General features: G+C 39.4%; 1 pseudogene across 1 annotated transcript; it reads left to right on the plus strand.

Moving 5' to 3' along the window:
- Positions 1-3,862: 3,862 nt before the first annotated feature.
- LOC143624734 (protein IQ-DOMAIN 11-like) lies at positions 3,863-21,255 on the plus strand (annotated as a pseudogene). Its single transcript, XR_013152166.1, has 5 exons — positions 3,863-3,952; positions 5,003-5,202; positions 14,001-14,207; positions 14,282-14,413; positions 20,658-21,255. The product of XR_013152166.1 is annotated as a protein IQ-DOMAIN 11-like (transcript).
- The last annotated feature ends 149 nt before the right edge of the window (positions 21,256-21,404 follow it).

The following is a 21,404-nucleotide window of genomic DNA, read 5'->3' on the forward strand; positions in this document are numbered from 1 at the left end:
TACGTGTTTACCCTACTTGATTGTTTATTGCACTTATTTATTTATAAGCTTGATTAAAATTCATTTTTAAATCATAAATGTACACATACACACACTTTCATAGTATTCTAAGGTATCCTTACCTTAAAACGAAAAACATTAGTTTTTTTTTATTATTATGTTTTATGGATCACAAGCTTAACTTGGATTCCGTTGTTTAAAATCTCCTTAAAGATCGGCTCTATAATATTCGTTGCGATGACCGTAGGGACTGAACACTTGGAAACGGCCTTTTGACAAAAAGATTCCAAGAATCGAAGGTGATATACTTACCTGGGAAGGTCGAGTTTAAGTGTTCTTTTCTAGGCCAAACGACTTACGTTATATGAGACGGCAACTTTAAGTAGTCGAATGCAAGCATTCCGGTTGCCTCCAAAGTTTTGGTGTTGAAAACATGAAAGCCACGGTGATACGTGGACTAGTGTTTTTGACATCTCGTTGTATCTCCGTTTTATTATATCTTATTATCGCAATTTGAGTCAACGACATAAAAGACGCGGTGATACGTGCATATGTTCGACTCCATATATATATATTACATTTATATACAAATTTTATTGTCAGGATATCAAATCATGGTGGTTCATGTATAACTTTCCCGACTATATGTAATTTTCTATACTTCAAAACCTCCCAATTTTTAAACTCCAAAACTTTGAAACATATACTTATACACATTTTATCATTTGGTTTATGTACAAACTTAAAAAAATAAATAAAGAAATAAATAAAAATTTTCATTTTAACCCCTTTGAGTTCCATAAATGTTATTTTTAGCCCAATACTTGAATGGGGTATTCTCGAGATATTACATAAGTCATCCTCTTCGTATTCAAATATGTTTTTCTCATAATAACTAACTAGGATATAGCCTGTGTAATACACGTGGTTAAAAAAATACAACAAAAAATTTAAATTTAATAATATACGTAATAACATATCTTATGGACTCATAAGATATAAATAATGATAAATATAATTTTATAATTAATAAATATATAAAAACTTCATTTAATACAAAATTTAAAGTTACATTTGTAACTTTGTTAATAATTTTATAAATGGTAATACTAAGAAGGGAGCACAAAATGAGTTGTAAGTAATTAATCAGTGAATATGTGAGAATTTTATAAATAGAAATTGTATTAGGTGGCAGCATAGGTGGATAGTCTAGTAAGAGAACATATGGATTACATTGTTTTGCTTTGATAGTATATACGTAGATGCCGCATTAAATTATGTTTTTTTATTATGAATTACTTTTGACTAGAATTCATCGATTTAGATTATACATTTATTATTATTAATTACTTTTTGGCACAAGGAAAAATAATGTAAATATCTTATCTTCATAGGTAAGATTTTAAAATGATTTTTTTAATATCAGTTTACTAAAAGCACAAAGACGCAAAACCTATCTACAATGCTGTAAATAGAATTGAAAATTCAGTTACGATACACATGCGAAATTTAACTGGTTTTCTTTCCCAAAGCAACTGAAAGAACAATCAATAAAAGTGAAATTCCAGATTTAATTGACTTGATATTATTTTCTGAAAAAATGCGATGATTTTCTGAAAAAATTAGGGATGTAATAATAATGAAAGGAAACAAGCATTTAAAAGTTAAAAGAATAAAATCAATTTTAATCTTAACTCCCAAAGCAACTTTAACTTTAAGAACGATAAAGTGATCTTCTAGATTTAATTGACTTGATATTATTTTCTGAAAAAATTAGGGATGTAGTAATAATGTAAGGAAACAAGCATTTAAAAGAATAAAATCATTTTTTTTTGGAAAACTGTTATTCAAAAGACGTAATTTTGATGGTTTCGCATGTAAGGTTACATGCTTAACAGCCCCATATTCATTTTTTTCTTAAAATATATAAGATTACTTTTATAATAATATATTTCTTATATCGTACTTGCTAATGTTATTCAAGAAAACTTCACTCAAATTTCATCTAAAATAAACGCTTTCAACTTTTTATTTAGTGTAAACTCTTATAAAATCTTTTGAAAAATGTTCGCTTTTTAAAAAGATTAACTGATCCAGATAAAACATACATAATTTGGCTATAGTTTAGTGAATGTTTTTTTTTTCCATTTTTTCTCATTTGACCTTAAAAAGTTAATAAACTACTATGTTATTACTTTGTAAAAAACAAATTCTTCAATATTGCCTTTTAAATTAATTACCAAAAAGTAATTAAAATTCATATATGTTTTGTTTATATTTCTTAATCTGAGATAAATTTAATATTCAAAAAAGTTCGAGTGATTTTAATCTAAACGATTTTAATGAAATATGTAGAGCATTCTCAACCGATCCCTTATCTCAATCTCTATAATTACATTAAAAAACACTACATTTTTCTCTACTGTTTAATTAAATAATATTTTTTTGTACTTTAATCATTACAGTTTTCTCTCTCCACCCTATCATTTACAAAAAAATCACTATATTTTTCACAAATTTGCAAAAAATCACTACATTTTCTTTCTCCACCCTATAATTTACACTCACAACCACTCAGAACCCCATCCTATAATTTACAAACTTTGCTCACAAAATTTTGGCGGATCGAATAAGAATGCTCTTAGAAACTTCATTACCTTTGATTCGTTACTTGTTTTTTTAGAACGGTTGGTTTGCGACCAACCCGTTTGAAACCCCTAGAGAGTTTCTCCGGAAGGGCATGTATAACCCCTGGTTTCCGGATTACTTTGCGTCCTCGGATGAACCTTCTTCGTTGATGCCACTTGACACCAATTACCTCAAATAAGATTCGAAATCCTCTAACATAACGCGGGTGAGATAAAACCCGTGATTTGGATTTAAACTGAGAGCCTTCTGTCAGCTCTTATCTTCATTTATCTATCTATTTATGCAAATAAACAAAAATAATGAGGATGATGTGTCATAACTGCATTCAATCCTAACTTTAATTTTCCTCTTATTTTCAAATTTTTACTCTCCTTAATTCATGCTATCCATGGGTTAAATTGGTATGACCTATTAGTTGTAACACATATGAAAAAAAATATATAATGTAATTTAAATCATACTAATTTTTACTAACTCATTGCATCTAATTTTACTATTAGATATAGAAAATTTGACTATGTTTAAAAAAAACCATATCAACTATTGAGTATATAAAATAATAAGTTTAAAATCAAACAACGAATTATTAATTAGTTACATAATGATTTGAGAACTATTATCGTATAATAATTAGTGACTTATATTTATAATAGATATTTAATTATGTGTTTACTTCAAATTTCATTGAATAAATACAATATTTATAATCTTATAATTTGTAAAACACTATTTAACTTGCATTCGTATTAATCATATAAAACATCTTTAATATGTTTTAGTAATCACCATTAGTTGATTTTATGTCATCTTAAAACATTATTTCTATTTTAGAAAAATATAAAATTTAAATATGTAAGATTAAATGCCTAAATTTCAACAATTTGACAAATTTCATTTCATATAATAAACAGATTCAAAAGCTAGTTTTCATCAAACAAAAACAAAAACCCAGCTCATATTCCACTACACACACAATCACCCATTTAAACTTTTCAACCCGAAAACAAGACCCGAATCCACTACTCCACCTGTCAACATGGCATTCTGGCAAACATTCTTCATCACTTCCACTTCACTCGGACTACTCAACTCCAACTCCTTTCCATTTATAGAATTCAGCATCTAAATCCCAATCACCAATTCCCAATAAATCCTTGAAACCTGTGAATCAAATTCTGCAATCTTCTTAAACTAATTCTGCACCAATTTCCGAAATCACTGATGATTAAAGATGCCCAAAAGAAGATGGCTCAGTCTCATCAAGAAACTGTTTATTTCAGATTCTTGTCAAAACAGATCAAAGGTAAAAAAATTAAAGATTTGATTTTTATCAAGAAAATCAAAACCCATGTTAGTTTGGGTCTATATTAAACTGGGTTTGTTTTACTTTTAGGAAAAAAATTGATTTTTATCTAGAAATTTTAAAACCCATGTTGGTTTGATTGTATATTAAACTGGGTTTGTTTTACTTTTTGGAAAAATTTGATTTTTATCAAGAAAATCAAAACCCATGTTTGTTTGGGTATTAAACTGGGTTTATTTTACTTTTAGGAAAAATTTGATTTTTATTAAGAAAATTAAAACCCATGTTGGTTTGGTTGTATATTAAACCGGGTTTGTTTTACTTTTAGGAAAATTTTAATTTTAAAATTTAAAGATTTGATTTTTATCAAGAAAATCAAAACCCATGTTGGTTTGGTTGTATATTAAACTGGGTTTGTTTTACTTTTAGGAAAATTTTGATTTTTAAAATTTTAAAATTTTAAAATTTTAAACTTTGATTTTTATCAATAAAATCAAGACCCATGTTTGTTTGGGTGTATATTAAACTGGGTTTGTTTTACTTTTAAGGAAAATTTGATTTTTAAAATTTGATTTTTTATCAATAAAATCAAAACCGATGTTGGTTTGGGTGTATATTAAACTGGGTTTGTTTTACTTTTAGGAAAATTTTGATTTTTTAAAAATTTAAAGATTTAATTTTTATCAAGAAAATCAAGACCCATGTTTGTTTGGTTGTATATTAAACTGGGTTTGTTTTACTTTTAGGAAAATTAGATTTTTAAAATTTAAAAGTTGATTTTTATCAATAAAATCAAAACCCATGTTGGTTTGGGTGTATATTAAACTGGGTTTGTTTTACTTTTAGGAAAATTTTGATTTTTAAAAATTTGAAGATTTGATTTTTATCAAGAAAATCAAGACACATGTCTGTTTGGTTGTATATTAAGCTGGGTTTGTTTTAGTTTTAGGAAAATTTTGATTTTTAAAATTTTAAACTTTGATTTTTTATCAATAAAATCAAAACCCATGTTGGTTTGGGTGTATATTATCGGGTTTGTTTTGTTTTTAGGAAAAGAAGAGAAGATGGGTGTTTGGGAGGCCTAAATTGAAGAGATTAACATCACAATCAGTAGTTGTAGTCAGACCACAATCTGTACCTGAAGGTGGTGTTCTTGTGGGTGGTCAAGAAGTTGGTGAATTGAAAGGAGTGTGAAGGATGATGAGAATGGTGCAGCAATCAAGATTCAGACGGCGTTTCGGGGATTACTTGTATGCTTTCTTTACTCAAATCTTTATTTATTTTGATAAAAATTGGATGTGTTTTGATATGGGTTGAAAGGTGATTGATTTGGGACTATTGATTGGATAATTGGATCTGAGTTAATTAATTTAGTACTGCCAAAATGTGATTTTTGACTTTTTAGGTCAAAATCAATGACTTTTAAGATCTTAATTAGAATGAGTTCTTTGATATTAATAAAATTTTAAAAGTAAATTATCATAAGGTGGATTACCTACTGCTTTGGAAAATAATTATGGGAAAAGAGCTAGATGAAGTGCATAAAGAATTGAATTTGAAATGCTAAAAGTTTGACCTGAAAAGTCAAGATTATTATAATGGTTTTTGTTTGATGTTCTTGGCAAGAAAAGGTTTAAGGTCATTACCCTGAACTGCATTTGTTTATTTGGTACAGTGAGATGTATTTTTTGACTTCTAAGGTCAAATTCACTGACTTCTAAAATCTTAAAATACGAATTCTTCATAATTTAAAAAATTCAAAAACAAATTATCATAAACTGGATCAGATACTACTTTTGAAAAGAAGTCTGGCAAAAGAGCTTAGATGAATTGCATAAATAATTGTGAAGAGGTATGTACCCGCCTCAACACCGAGCAAGGCGGGTCAACCCACAAGATAAAGACATTATGAAGGCACAAAGCCAAAACCTATGCGCATGGCGCATACAAAACATCCTCAGGCATCATATGCCCAGGCACACATATGCTCGCGCATCACATATGCGCGCGGCGCATCAGCGCGCGGCGCATATCACATGCTCGTGCATATCACATCTGCCCAGACACACATGCTCGCGCATCACATATGCGCGCAGCGCATCAGCGCGCGGCGCATATCACATGCTCGTGCATATCACATCTGCGCATGAAATATCTGCGCGTGAGAATAAAGAGAAGTCCTCGCGCATCCTCAGGATGGGCGCATATCACACGTGCGCATAATCAACCTCGTCCTTATCCAAATCAGGATTAGGGCAACCCTGATTGTGCACGTCAGACAACCTTCCAGAAGGCATCTTTTTAAGGAGTAAGAATATGCTGATGTTGACAGCTGCCAAATTAAAGGTCGACAACTCAGCATGACACATGTGTTACCACGTGATTACAACCAACGAGAAAGCGCCAGGTGTCCCAGAGGACACGTGGCGCAGTGCGATTGGAGGAAGCCAACGAGGTTGAGCCCAACCGGTGGTAACCCTAGCACTATAAATACAGCATCAACTCCACTTTGATGACACATTCATACTCAATCATTGACAGTTACAAGCAGTGATAACACATTCAATCATATTGAATCACATTCACTCACAGTCAGTTACATACAATCACACAGTCTCACAACCAAAGGGTATTGAGCAATTAAGCAATACTCTTGAGATTCTCCTACACACATTATTATCTTCTCCACAAATATACTGATTCTCACGCCGGAGGGTTACCCCAAAGAGGACCCCTCTGTCCCTTTCTGAGGGGTAAGTAACGGCGCTGTTCATTTTGTAGGTGGAAGAACACAGACCCAGAAGAACCATCGGTGAAATAATATAATCACACCCGAGGAAAGTAGATCTGCTACCAGTGAGTAGATCCACGTTTCTTCATTGGCGCCATCCACTGTTACAAACGGCAATCAGATCTCATCAGATCTATAAAAAAAAAAAATCAATCACCATGGTTTCTGGAGTTCGTAACGTTGATCAAGCTCTGGAGGATATTGAACGTGAGGGTGTTAACGACGGACAGCAGGTTCTGAGGGTTCCGCGTGATTCTACGCGTACCACCAGCAACCGTCCCTTCGTCACAACCCCTCACGGCCAGACTGAAACTCCTCCAGACGATCTCACGTTACAAAATATGGCCGGCGCGAAACTGAAAGGACCAATGGGTCCAGAAGAGGAAACAAATGATCCAAATGAATGGCTCATAAACGAGCAGCGGCGTCTGATGGAAAAATACAATGAAATGGTCAAGCAGAAAAAGCTAGCCGACCAAACACAAATGCAAGCTTTTGATAAGCAGACTACAAAAAGGCCGCGCGCGCCGGAAGAAGGACATTCTGTTCACACTGCACACACTGAGTTCAGTGATGAAGAAGTGCATAGCATGAGGAAGACACGGGATACTCAACAGGAGGCTCGCAGCTCCGCGCGCCTGTGAACATGGCGCCTGGAGCCAGAGCAGATCTGGATCTGCACATGCCATACAGCCCACCGGTCAGAGGGCAAGTGGACGTAACCACGCCCTACAGACCAGCCATCCTGGTAAAACACTCAAAGTTTACTGCGCGCATCGCGCAGGCTCCCATCCAGCACAAGACAAAGATGCCAAGTGGTCTGGGCAAATATGATGGCACAACAGATCCAGATGACTTTTTGCAAGGTTTCTATAACACGGGAAACCTAGAGAGCTGGACGATGCCAACATGGTGTCATATGTTTGCTCGCTGCCTCACGGGCGCAGCGCGGGTATGGTTCGAGAGCTTGCCGACAGGGCAAATTGATGGGTTCGAGGAACTATTAGAAAAGTTCCAAGCCCACTTCGTACAGCAGCGCAGGCACACGCGCGATCCTGATGACATCATGCACTGCATACGCAGGAATGATGAAACGATTGAAGATTACATCACTCGTTTCAATCAGGAATCCCTGGCAATCGGGGGTATAACTGAGCAGCTCCTGCGCGTGGCCTTTATACAAGGCGCGCGCAGTGATCAACTCCGCCGGGCTCTCGTAAGCAAAGATGGTATGCCCACCACGTGGGCCAAGTTAATGGAGGCATCGCGAGTTTTCGCGAGAAATGAGAAACAGATTGCCCAAGATAGGGCAAGAGAAAGAGCGCATCAGGCAGAATCACCGAGCAGCAAAGAGAAGATGGCCAAACAGAACTCTGTATGGTCCAGGTTGCAGCCAACAAGTTTTTCTTCCGCGGAAAAACAAGCGCAACCAACCTCACCCCAGCCCCAAAAAGAAGTTCGTAATCGCGGGGAGGGTGACAAGAGGGAGGGCGGCAGAGATCCTAGCAGACCTCTGCCAAGAATATGGACACCCCTCACTAAAACACCTTCACAGGTGTTAAGTACTGAGAATGTCCAATTCAAGCCCCCCAAGCAACTACACTACAAGGGACCGCAAAACAGTGGCAAATATTGTGAATTTCACAGGTCCCCGGGCCACAACACCGACGCATGCCATCATTTAAAGGATGCGATCGAGAAGGATGTAAAGTCAGGCAGGCTGGCTCACTTGGTAAAAAACCAAAGAATAGAAGATGAGCAACCGGAAGGAGCCTCTGCCAGCAAGAAATACAAAAGAATCTGTGTGGCTGAGGGGGGACGACAAGGGCAGACGTCAAAAAAGAGAAGCGCGCAAATCCACGGAGATTGGCGCGAGCAGCAAGTCATCTTCCCAAGAATCAGGGGAGGCCCTTCAATAAGCAGTCCTCTCGTCATCACCACACACATTGCTCATTACGAAGTGTCAAAGGTCCTGGTGGACACTGGAAGCGAATTTGACATTATGTATGAGCAGTGTTTCAGAAAGTTAGACCCGGCAGACCAAGCGCGGCTCGAAATTGTGAACGCACCAATCTGTGGTGTCTCAAATGAAATCATACATCCCCTAGGCCAGATTCAGTTTGAACTAACTATGGGGGATGATGAGCACAAGCGAGCCGAAGTTGTCAACTTCTTGGTCTTGCCCATCACGTCATGCCACAATATGATCCTGGGTAGGGGAACGATTGCCCAATTTAATGCTGTACCGTCGCCAGCGCACGGCGCATTGGGGTTCCCTACACCAACAGGCGTAACATTTGTTTACCGCGATCATTTGTGCGCAGTGACAAGCACGCCGCGGGAAGGGAGAATGAAACTTCCAATGGCTGACAATGCGCCAGAGAAGTGGATTTTAAACCCAAAATTCCCAGAGCAAACGGTCACAATTGGCGCTACCATTTCAGACGAAACGAGATTGAGAATGAAAAAGTTGCTCACAAAATACACGTCGGTTTTCGCGTGGCAACACTCCGATATGACGGGGGTCCCGCGAGACTTGGCGCAACATTCTCTTAACACGTTCAAGTCGGTGGAGCCAATTGCTCAGAAAAAGAGAATCATGGGGGATGAAAAGGCGAAGGCCATGAATGAGCAAGTGGAGGACCTGTTGCGCGCAAACATCATCCGCCCGATCCGATACCAGACGTGGGTAGCCAATCCTGTGATGGTAAAGAAAAGCAACGGGTCATGGAGAATGTGTATTGACTTCAAGGACCTCAACAAAGCATGTCCGAAAGACTGTTACCCCCTCCCAAACATCGACGCAAAGGTGGACTCCGTGGCGCCATTCAAGCTCAAATGTTTCCTGGATGCCTACAAAGGCTATCACCAGATTCAAATGGCACCACAGGATGAAGACAAGACTGCCTTCAGAACCGACAAGGGTGTTTTTTGTTACACAAAAATGCCCTTTGGTTTAAAGAATGCGGGCGCAACCTATCAGAGACTTATGGATTCGGTTTTCAGTGAACAAATCGGAAGAAATCTAGAAGTCTACGTTGATGATTTGGTGATCAAGAGCAGGGAGGAGAGACAAATGCTCAAAGACATCGAGGAAACTCTTCAGCGCCTAACGGAAGTTAACATGAAGCTCAACCCGAGCAAATGTACTTTCGGCGCGGAAGAGGGGAAATTTCTTGGTGTAATGGTCACTAAGGATGGTTTCAAGGTGAACCCTGAAAAGGTGGAAGCCATCCTTGACATGCCTTCACCATCCACCATGAAAGAGGTTCAGAAGCTGAATGGTAGATTGGTGTCAATCAACAGGTTCCTAGCGAACCACGCCAGCAAATCTACTCCATTCGTTAACACTTTGAGGAATTGCTTGAAGAAGAGCCAATTCAAGTGGACGCCTGAGGCTGAGCAAGCTTTCACTGAGATAAAAGAATGTCTCATAAAGTTGCCAGCGCTCACAGCTCCACTTACTGGCGAAACCCTTACATTGTACCTGTCAGCTGGAGACCGCGCGATCGGCGCAGTATTATTGGTGGATCGCAAGGGGATCCAAACGCCAATATACTATGTGAGTCGGGTGCTCACAGACCCTGAGACGCGCTATTCCATCATGGAAAAGTTAGTTTTGTCACTAACACACGCGTCGCGCAAGCTCCATAGATACTTCAATGGTCATCCTATTGAAGTTCTGACTGGTTACAACATCCAGCAAGTCTTGCGACGCCCCGCGCTCTCCGGAAGGCTGACAAAGTGGGCGCTGGAATTAGGTGAACACACGATCACTTATAAGCCCCGTCCAGCGATAAAGGGTCAAGTTTTGGCGGATTTCATCACGGAAATCCCAGAGGGAAAGATTGAAGAAGCTCAGCGCGAGGTAGACCCTCCGCGAGCAAATGATGAAGAAGATGTTTGGAGGCTATTCACTGATGGAGCCTCCAACAGCGAAGGGTCCGGCGCAAGCCTCAAACTGGTGGACCCTGATAATCATGAATATACTTATGCTATTAGGTTGGACTTCAAGAGTACCAACAATGAGGCTGAGTATGAAGCCCTGCTGGCTGGTCTGCGCATTGCACGCAAGTTTGGAGTTAAAAGGCTAGAGGCCCATGTTGATTCTTACTTGGTAGCTGCTCAGGTCAACGGCCTATATGACGCCAAGGAGAACACAATGCCTCTATATCTAAAGCAGGCAAAAAAGTTCGTTGAGCAGTTTGACTTCTTCAGAATCATACACATCTCGCGCAGCGAAAACAAGTCCGCTGACGCGTTGAGTAAGATGGCATCAACTAATTTTGATCACTTTGGCAAAGATGTCAGGGTGGAAGTGATGAGCAACCCGTCAGTGCAAACGCAATCGGTCCTTGTAATTCATACAACCCCTTCATCCTGGATAACTCCAATAATGGAATTCCTGAAGGAGGGGACGTTATCGGATGATCGCGCACAGGCGAGAAAGATAAGACACAAGGCGCAGAACTATGAACTACTTGATGGTACATTATATCGGCGCTCTTATCTTGGACCGCTCATGAAATGCCTGGATGCTGAAGAAGCAAGCTATGTGATTAGGGAGATTCACGAAGGAATCTGCGGCATACACGCTGGCCCGCGCATGGTGGTTGCCAAGGCAATGAGCTCGGGCTACTATTGGCCAGGCATGTACTTGGATGCGCTAAAAGAAATACAAAAATGCAAGGCATGTCAGAGCTACGCGCCAAACACCATGCGTCCAAAGAACAACTTGATTCCAGTGACCTCCGCATGGCCTTTCCACAAATGGGCCATTGATATTGTGGGGCCCCTGCCGCAAGCGCAAGGGCGAGTGAAATTTTTGGTAGTGGCGATAGACTATTTCACAAAATGGGTTGAGGCCAAGCCACTAGCAAAAATCACAGCTGAGGCGATGAAGCAATTTATCTGGAGCCACATCATTTGCCGTTTTGGCCTTCCTATGGAAATTGTGAGCGACAATGGCAAACAATTCACTGACAGGAAGATATCCAGCTGGCTCAAAGAACTGCACATCAACCAAATCTTCACTTCGGTCTACCACCCTCAAGGGAATGGCCAAGTGGAGCGCGCGAATCAAAGTTTGTTAAATGGGCTGAAGAAAAGATTGGAGGGAGAATCCCATTCTTGGGTCGAAGAGTTACCTAATGTCCTGTGGGCGCACAGGACATTAAGCAAAACTAGCAATGGCGAATCCCCGTTCAGCCTAACCTATGGGACTGAGGCTATGATCCCAGCAGAAATTGGATGCCCATCCCATAGGGTACTCATGATGAGCAAGACTGATAACGAGCGCGAAAGAAGATTGAACCTCAACTTGCTTGAAGGGCGCAGAGAAGCGGCTATCATCAATGAAGCCAAATACAAGAAAAAGCTGGAAAAATATTATAATCAGCGCGTTAAAGAATGCCACTTCAAGAAAAATGATTTTGTCCTTCGAAACAATGAAGCTAGCCGCGCGATACCCCCAGGAAAAATGTCCCCCAATTGGGAGGGACCTTATCAAATTTCAGAAGATTTGGGGAAAGGCGCGTACACTTTAAAAGATTTGAATGGCAAAAAGATACCGCGCGCGTGGAACGCAGCACGGCTTAGAAAATGCTTCATGTAAATGTTCAAATATGTAATCAAGGCTTTTAAGCCATCATGAATGATGATTCGCGCTATCTTTCAATATTTGTTCTATTACCTTTGCATACATGTTTCACACTTCCTTTATTAATTTGGAACAATATGACAACACTATATTGACTTCAAAGCAAAATAAAGCGAAGTAAAACATACATGCGCGAGCCTTAGCTCAAACGCGTTAACGAGTCTTAACTCTAAAACGCCAGGGCCTTAGCCCAAACTTACGAGCCTTAGCTCAAACACGTTAATGAGTCTTAACTCTAAAAACGTCAGGGCCTTAGCCCAAAACAAAGAGCCTTAGCTCAAAACACTCACAAACATCCATCTTACATCCCGCGCAGCCTGATCATAAAAATCCTTAAACACAACTAAGGCAAAGTACATGCCATATCATGTTAAGGTCTCAGGTCGAGGTCGCGCGCGGAATCATAGTGGATATCTGAGTAACACACGCTGACATGTAATGGCTAAACTCATACTTCCATATAAATACCGCGCGACAACGACGCGCAAAAAAGAAATAATGAAAAGTTAGCGCGCATGTCAGCATAAACAAGATACTGCGAAACCACAAACAAAATAGAACAGAGGTTAAGTGAATAATTTCCTTACAACCTTGTTCTTATTTTAACGTGCAAGCATATCTTATATCTATACAAGCAAACATGAAGAGATGAATGGAAATGCGCAAGATGTGAAAAAGAGAAAACAAGTTTCATTCCATTGGATTGAAATTTACAAGTATGATGAGTTACAAATTACAAGTATAAAAAATTAAATATGTAAAATTTGATGAAGGGCTTCTCAAGTCTCCACGTCGACGTCAGCCACTTCATCACCTTCATCATCTCCCGCAGCATCTGACGCGGCCTGCTCCTCATCTCCGAACTGACCATAGTCAAGTTCTTCCTCCTCATTGGAGTCTTCTATCACGACGGTGGCAGGAGCAGATTTATTCGCAGCGCCAGAGCCGCTGGCAGGGGCAACATCCCCCGCGCCACCATCATCGCCACCAGCCCTCTCGCATTCATCGAGCAACTTCTTTAGCGCGCCGAGGTCGGGCTGGTCAGCAAGCGCAGCTATCTGCAAAATCATTAGAAAAGTATTGAGTACAAAACACTTGGAAAAATTACTCAAGTAAAACTCATTAAGGTCAAGGTACCTGCATAAGGATGGGGATGGGAGTATTCATGTACTTTTCCCCCACCGCGGCCATGTCCGCGCAGGCCGCGTCGCTCTTGTAAGGGTACTCGGATGGGTTCTTCTTCAACATGCCATAGTCATACCCATCCGTAAACCCTTCAGCTCGGCCCACCAAGCGCGCGGCGGCATTGCAGTCCATCACAAGGGCCTGAAACTCGGCGGAATATTTCATCGCCAAAGCGCAGCGAGTTATGCCCTGTGACACCAGCCATTGGCGATCCTGCGCGAGGCCAGCAACAGACGTCTCGAGGACAGGAACCTGGGAGTTTAATAACTCAACAGTTTCCTTAGTCTTTTGTAGCTCCTCCTTATCAGACGCTGCTGCCGCCAAGATTTTTTCTTTCTCCGCCTGCGCAGCACCAAAACTTTGACCTGAAAAGTCAAAACATATAATAATGTTTTTTTTTCCAAATGTTGTAGGCAAGAAAAGCTTTAAGAGCATTAAAGGGAGTAGTGAAACTGCAAGCTCTTATTCGCGGTCATTTAGTCCGACACCAAGCGGTCACAACTCTAAAACGTTTACAGTCCGTTGTCAACATTCACTCACAAGCATGTGCAAAGAGAATCCAAGTGGCAAATAGCAGTTTTCATGATAACTATCAAGAACTTAGAGGAAAGGATATAAAGGTAATTTTAGCTTCGTGTTTTTTACATTTGTTAACTTTAATGAGTTAAGTGTAATTGTGGATGAATATGCATAGATGGATATGAACAGTCAGAAGAGGTGGGATGATAGTATTTTAACAAAGGAAGAGGAAGATGCTATGTTGTTTAGCAAGAGAGTTGTGGCTATCAAGCGAGAGAGGATCAGAGAGTATGCGTTGAACCACAGAGTAAGTGCATACTTCTTGCTTATAGAGTTTTGACTTTTTAGTTCAAAAGTCAAAACACCGAATTTGACTTTCAAGATTGGTTTGATTTGTTTAAATTCTTGATATAAAAATCAATCGCTGCATCACACTTGATGGAAGATTTTACATGTTAAAAGGGTGCTTGCATGCGTGTTTTAAAAGTGATTATCTGATTTTGAATAATTAAAATCGACTATAAATAAACCACGGTGGCAATTTTTGATACGACACTAAAATAATCAGTTTTGGGTTGTTATGTCTCCATTTAACATACGAGTCGTGTTTGGGTTGACCTGTTTAATAAAAGTGGCTGTATTTAGGGATGGCAAATGTGACCCATGGGTTGAATGGGCTGTAATAAAATGTATATAATGGGTCAAACTAAAAAAAGAAAAGGATTGAATTGGGTCAAAACGGGTTGACATTTCTTAAGTTTTTTTTTTTTTTTTTTTTTTTTTTTTTATGGAACAAGAAAAATGGAGGGAACTTTTTAGTTTTTTTACTTTTTTAGATTTTGAATTATATTTCGAGTTATGATCTTTTAATTATTATTTTTGAATAATTTATTGAGGGGTTTCTGAAATCTCAACCCATTTTGACCCATTTCAAAAACCCCTTATTAAAAAATTCAAAAAAATTAATTAAAAAAATCATAACTCGAAATATAAATCAAAAACTAAAAAAATAAAAAAACTAGAAAGTTCCCTCCGTTTTCTCGTTCCATTAAAAAATAATAATAAAAAAAAATGTCAACCCGTTTTGACCCGTTTCAATCATTTTCCTTTTTTAGCTTGACCCATTATATACATTTTATTACAACCCATTCAACCCATGGGTCACATTTGCCACCCCTGGTTGTGTTCTATTGACTGTTTAGTTGAATAGGTCGACCCCGCCAGCCTGTTTAACTTATTTAGATAAGTGAGTGTTAGGTCATGTTTGGGGCGACATGTTTAACTAAGCATGTTGAAGACAATTGGATCAAAACCACAAATCAAGAACAAGAGAAAACAAAACAGACAGCCCGATTCTTATTGCTTGAAAGAAAGCAAACAAAAGTATTTTTGTGTTTGTGTTGATTACAATGCTGCAGGACTGCCCCTTTTATATTAGGTAGGCTAGGTAACTAAGAAAGGAAATTTGCTAAAAATAAGACACAAAATTATTCAGCCATAAAGACTAAATAATAACAGAACCTAATCTTGCTCCTAGGATCACTCCTCCTAGAATTACTCTTTATTGACCCATGATTTATTCAATTTATTCTTTTTATTCAAGATTAACTAACAATCTCCCCTTTAATCTTGAATAATCTTCATTCCCAACAGCTCTTTCATTTCAGCAAATTGTTGCCTTGGCAAAGCTTTTGTAAGAATGTCTGCCTTCTGCAACTTCCCACTGATGTGTTCAACCTTTATCTCCTCTTTCTCAATGCACTCCCGTATGAAATGGTAGCGCGTGTTAATGTGTTTGCTCCTTCCGTAAAACACCGGATTCTTCATAAGTGCTATGGCGGATTGGTTATCAACTTTCATGGTCACCATTTCTTCCTTCCAGCCTGTTATCTCAGCAAGTAAGCCTCTCAACCAAAGTGCTTGGCAAGTTGCGGTAGCGGCTGCCATAAATTCAGCTTCACACGAGGATAAAGCTACAGTGTTCTGTTTCTGAGAGTTCCATGCTACCGGTGCATTATTGAAAAAGAAAACAAGGCCTGTTGTGCTCTTACCATCATCTAGATCGGTCATGTGACTGCTGTCACTAAAGCCGAGAATTTCCTTGCTGCCATTCTTAGGATAGTGTATCCCAAGTTCAGTCGACCCTTTAACATATCTTAAAATGTGTTTGACAGCTTGCATATGTGTTTGTTGTGGCGATTGCATGAAACGACTTACGAACCCAACTGAGTAGCTCAAGTCTGGTCTGGTGTGGGTTAAGTACCGAAGACTCCCCACCAGTTTCCTATACTCGGTTGCATCAACTTCAGCTCCAACATCTTTCTTTGACAGCTTCAAACCAGGCTCCATAGGAAACTTTGTTGCATTGCAATCTGCAAGTCCTGCTAGATTCAGTAGTTTGCGAGCGTACCCAGCTTGTTTTATAGATATGCCACAACTTCCTTGGCTTTCCTCGATGCCAAGGTAATATTGGAGTAATCCTAGATCACTCATTTCAAAACGGCCTTCCATTTCCTTCTTGAAAGTTGCTATATCTGATTGTCTCCCCCCGGTGACAATCATGTCGTCTACGTACACTCCCACAATTAACAATTGTTTGTTTGTCACCCTTTTGTACACAGCATGCTCATGTTTACACCTTATGAAACCCAACAACTTTAAGGTGTTATCTAGGCGTGTGTTCCATGCTCGAGGAGCTTGTCTCAAACCGTAGAGTGCCTTCCTTAGTTTGTAGACTTGGTTTTCTTTTCCTTTCTTCACAAAGCCTTCCGGTTGGGTTACATACACCTCCTCCTTTAATTCTCCATGGAGGAATGCAGATTTTACATCCAAATGATGTACTTCCCACCCAAAGTAGGCTGCCAATGCGAGGATCAATCTCACGGTCTCCATTCTTGCAACCGGTGCAAACACCTCCTCGAAATCGACCCCATACTGTTGTACATACCCCTTTGCGACCAGGCGTGCTTTGTGTTTTGTAACTGCTCCATTTGCATCTTGTTTTACTTTGAATACCCATTTCAAACCGATGGGTTTATGACCTTGTGGTAGATCAGTCAACTTCCACGTGTCATTCTTCTCAATCGACTTCAATTCTTGCTGCATTGCTACTTCCCATTCCTTTTTATTTGCAGCTTCATTGTAGTTTCTGGGTTCATTTTCCATTAGGAGTAAATTTATGTTGCTGTTTTCATAAGTTTCACCAATAGATCTATAACCCCGAATTGGAGTGTCATCAAACACCTCATCTTCAGCCATAGATGGGTCTCCCACGCCTTCACTATCAGTTGGTTCCCTTGGTAGGATAGGTCCTCTACCTGTTACTGCCATCATGGGGCTGCTGGAATCTGACCCAGTTGAAGAATCAACAAAAGAATTGTTTTCTTCATGACTCTGATCATCCAATGGCTGGTTTAGGTCAGCCGTAGATGCATCAAAGTATGAGAAGTCTTCTGTTTCAGAATCAGTGTGCACAATAAATTCTGTAACTTCTGGTGCACTGTTGCTTGATGATTCTGACCAATCCCACTTTGTATCTTCTTCAAACACCACATCTCTACTCACCAAGATCTTATTTGTTGTTGGATCTAGAAGTCGATATGCCTTAGTGTTTGGTTGAACACCAAGATGCACTAGTCTTCGGCTTCTATCATCCTGTGTAGTCATTATTTTTGCATAACATACACACCCAAAAATTCTGAGTTGATCTAGGTTTGGTTTTCGGCCCTTTAAAGTTTCATACGGTGTCTTGTCCTTTAAAGCTCTTGTAGGAACTCGATTTAGGATATAGAGAGAGTGCCTTATTCCTTCTCCCCATAAATCTTGTGGAAGTTCCATAGCCTTCAAGATAGTCCGTGTCATCTCCAAAATGGATCTATTTCTACGCTCCACCACACCATTTTGTTGTGGTGAGTATGGTGCGGAGAATTGATGTGTGATCCCCTCTTGATTACAAAAGTCTTCAAAGGCACGAGAAACGAACTCACCACCATTATCCGTTCTCAAATTCTTAACTTTTGTTTCAAGCTCCAATTCCATTTGATTCTTGAATCTCTTAAAACATTCAAAGACTTCATCTTTTGTCTTGATCAAATAAGCCCACATGAACCGGCTATAATCATCAACGATTAGAAACATATACCGGTTTCCACCTTTTGTGGAGGGAGAGATTGGACCACACACATCTGCATAAATTAGCTCAAGAGGCTTCTTGGCTTGATTACTTGTTTGATTAGGAAAAGGGGTTCGAGTTTGTTTCCCAATAAGACAAGAATCACATACCTGTTTTGGGTGCTCAATCTTTGGAATTCCTATTGCCATATTCTTGTTTTCTAACAGCTTTATGGCGTCAAAATTGAGATGCCCGAGTCGGGCATGCCATACCCAAACCTCGTCCTTCAAATTTGACAGCAAACAAACCGGATCTGCCACCTTCAAATCAATCTTGTACAGCCGGTTTGAAGACCTTAGCACCTTCATGATGAGTCTCCCCTCTGCATCTCGCATCCATAAGTACTCATCTTTCATGAGAACCGAATATCCAATTTCTGTAAATTGGCCCAAACTAAGAATATTACTTCTTAGATAAGGTATGTAATAGACATCTTCAAGAATCTTTTGTTCACCATTCTTGCATGCTAAGATAATCATTCCTTTTCCTTCTATGTTCACGTATGAACCATCTCCAAATCGAACATTTCCAACCGTGTTGAAATTGAGTTTGGAAAAGATTGCACGATTACCCGTCATGTGGTTGCTTGCACCATTGTCAAGGAACCATGTGTGATCTTCCTTTGATTCTTGATCATACCGCTGTGGAATCACTTTATCTTCATTTAGAAAAACAAATTCCTTCTTGCTTTCTGAATGAACTGTCATCAACAGTGCTGGTCCATCTTCTTGTACAAGATTTGCTGCCTCATCTCTTCGTTTTGTGGGACAATCAGACGAGAAATGGCCCTTCCCATCACATCGGAAGCATTTCAAGTTTGATCTATCCCTCCCCTTTGAATGCTGTCGTTCTTCAGCTTTCGCACCATTCGAAGATGATCGACCTCTGCCTCTCCCTTGGCCTCTATTACTCCTTCCAGCAGACCCACGTCCCCGACCAGAACCCTTTTGATCGCGGTTTCTGTTCTGCCAATCTTCATAGGATAATAGGAGTTGGTCGCCACCTTTAGTACTTGATTTTATTCTTTCTTCATAGGCTCTCAATCTCCCGATTGCTTCCTGGAATAACATAGTATCCAGATCAGCAAATTGTTCGATTGAGGCTACGATTGGTAGAAACCGATCAGGAACAGCCCCAAGAAACTTGCGAACTAGTTTCTTTTCTTCCATCTCCCCTCCAAGGCTGTTTGTTTTAGATACGATTTCTCCTAATTTTCCAGCAAAGTCTTCTATTGATTCACTTTCCTTCATCTTCAATGCCTCGAACTCTGTTTCTAACAGCCCCAAACGGGCTTGTTGAACTCGTTCAGCTCCGATGAATCTTGCCTTCAAAGCATCCCAAACTTGTTTTGCCTGCTCAAGATGAGCAAGCTGCAAAACTAGTTCTTCTGGGATTGCTTGATACAAGTATGCAATCGCAAGGCTGTTTTTCTTCGGATCAACCTCGACTCCAGCCCTTGGTTCGATTGCTTCCCAAACACCATGTACATTGAAAATAGCCTTGATTTTGACAGCCCAGATAGTGTAGTTTGAGGGAGTCAAAATCGGGCATTGCAATGACAAGGTATGCTCTCTTGGTCCTCCATGGATTGCTTCTCTTGGTCCTCCTTGGTTTGCTGGATTTGCCATGCCTTTTCTGTTGCTTTCTGAGATACTCTCTTCTTCTGTCCGTCGAAAAAGACTGAGCCTTCAAGCAACTGAACACTCTTAACCTGGTGCTCTGATACCAATTGAAGACAATTGGATCAAAACCACAAATCAAGAACAAGAGAAAACAAAACAGACAGCCCGATTCTTATTGCTTGAAAGAAAGCAAACAAAAGTATTTTTGTGTTTGTGTTGATTACAATGCTGCAGGACTGCCCCTTTTATATTAGGTAGGCTAGGTAACTAAGAAAGGAAATTTGCTAAAAATAAGACACAAAATTATTCAGCCATAAAGACTAAATAATAACAGAACCTAATCTTGCTCCTAGGATCACTCCTCCTAGAATTACTCTTTATTGACCCATGATTTATTCAATTTATTCTTTTTATTCAAGATTAACTAACACATGTTGTGTTCAGATTTACGTGTTTGACCCGTTTAGTTAAACAGGTCGGCCCGCCAACCCATTTAACACGTTTATCAGTGATACAACCTTACAAACCCTTTGACGCATTCACAACTTGATTACAACTTGTCAACTCATTTGACTCGTCGGTTAAACGAGATTAATTGCGTCCAAGTTAAGTTGGATTTTTTTGACAGAAATAATTATACGGGTCGTGTTCAGGTGCAACCAACTGCGAACCCAACATGATATAAGAATTTGACAAATATATTTGACCTCAAAAGTCAAACACAACATCTTAACTAATGCCTTAATTCTTCCTCTCAGATCTCTACAGAATCCGAACAAAGCAATGTAAACATGAAATGGCGGTACTGGTTAGAACGCTGGATCGACACCGAACTAGCCAAACAAGAAAATCCACAAAACCTCGGAAAAAACGTAGAATTCGAAAGTCAAAAACTCAAACTAAGGAATCTGAAGCTTACCGACACTCCAAATCATCTCCAAAAACCGACCTGTCACAGAAAACAGCGTTCCATTGGAGAACATTTGGGTTCACCCGTGTTACCCACTTACATGGCTGCAACCGAGTCTGCACGGGCCCGAGCCCAGGCCCGATCACTAAGCTCACCACGGTTAAGACCGCTAACCGTTGGTACTTGGTCTGCAAGTAGCTCCCCATATAAACATAAGCTGCTGTCTCCTATTTCTTCTATTAACAGCGATGCAAGCAGTCGAGTTTGGAATGCTAATGCTCGGGTCGGGTCTTCTCAGAGATCACCCGGCCTAAACGGTTTCCCGGGTCATGTGAAATCGAGCAAAGCTTCAAGGAATCTCAGCTTTAGTTCAGAATCTTCAATGCCAAATTTGGATCAGATTGGTCTTTTGAGATGATCATATGGATTCAAGAATCAAGATTATGATAATGGTATATATTATTATTTCTATTATATTATTATATTATTATATTACTATATCTAGTGACTGTTTTGTTTAACTGTGGTATTTCTCATAATCTCTTTTTGTGGAGTTATGTTAATTTTATAGAAAATGTTTTATAAAGTAGTGTGG

The sequence above is a fragment of the Bidens hawaiensis genome, unplaced genomic scaffold (assembly GCF_021521415.1).
Source record: "Bidens hawaiensis isolate Kalapana, Puna unplaced genomic scaffold, B.hawaiensis_p1.1 tig00003961_1, whole genome shotgun sequence".
Taxonomy (NCBI): domain Eukaryota; kingdom Viridiplantae; phylum Streptophyta; class Magnoliopsida; order Asterales; family Asteraceae; genus Bidens; species Bidens hawaiensis.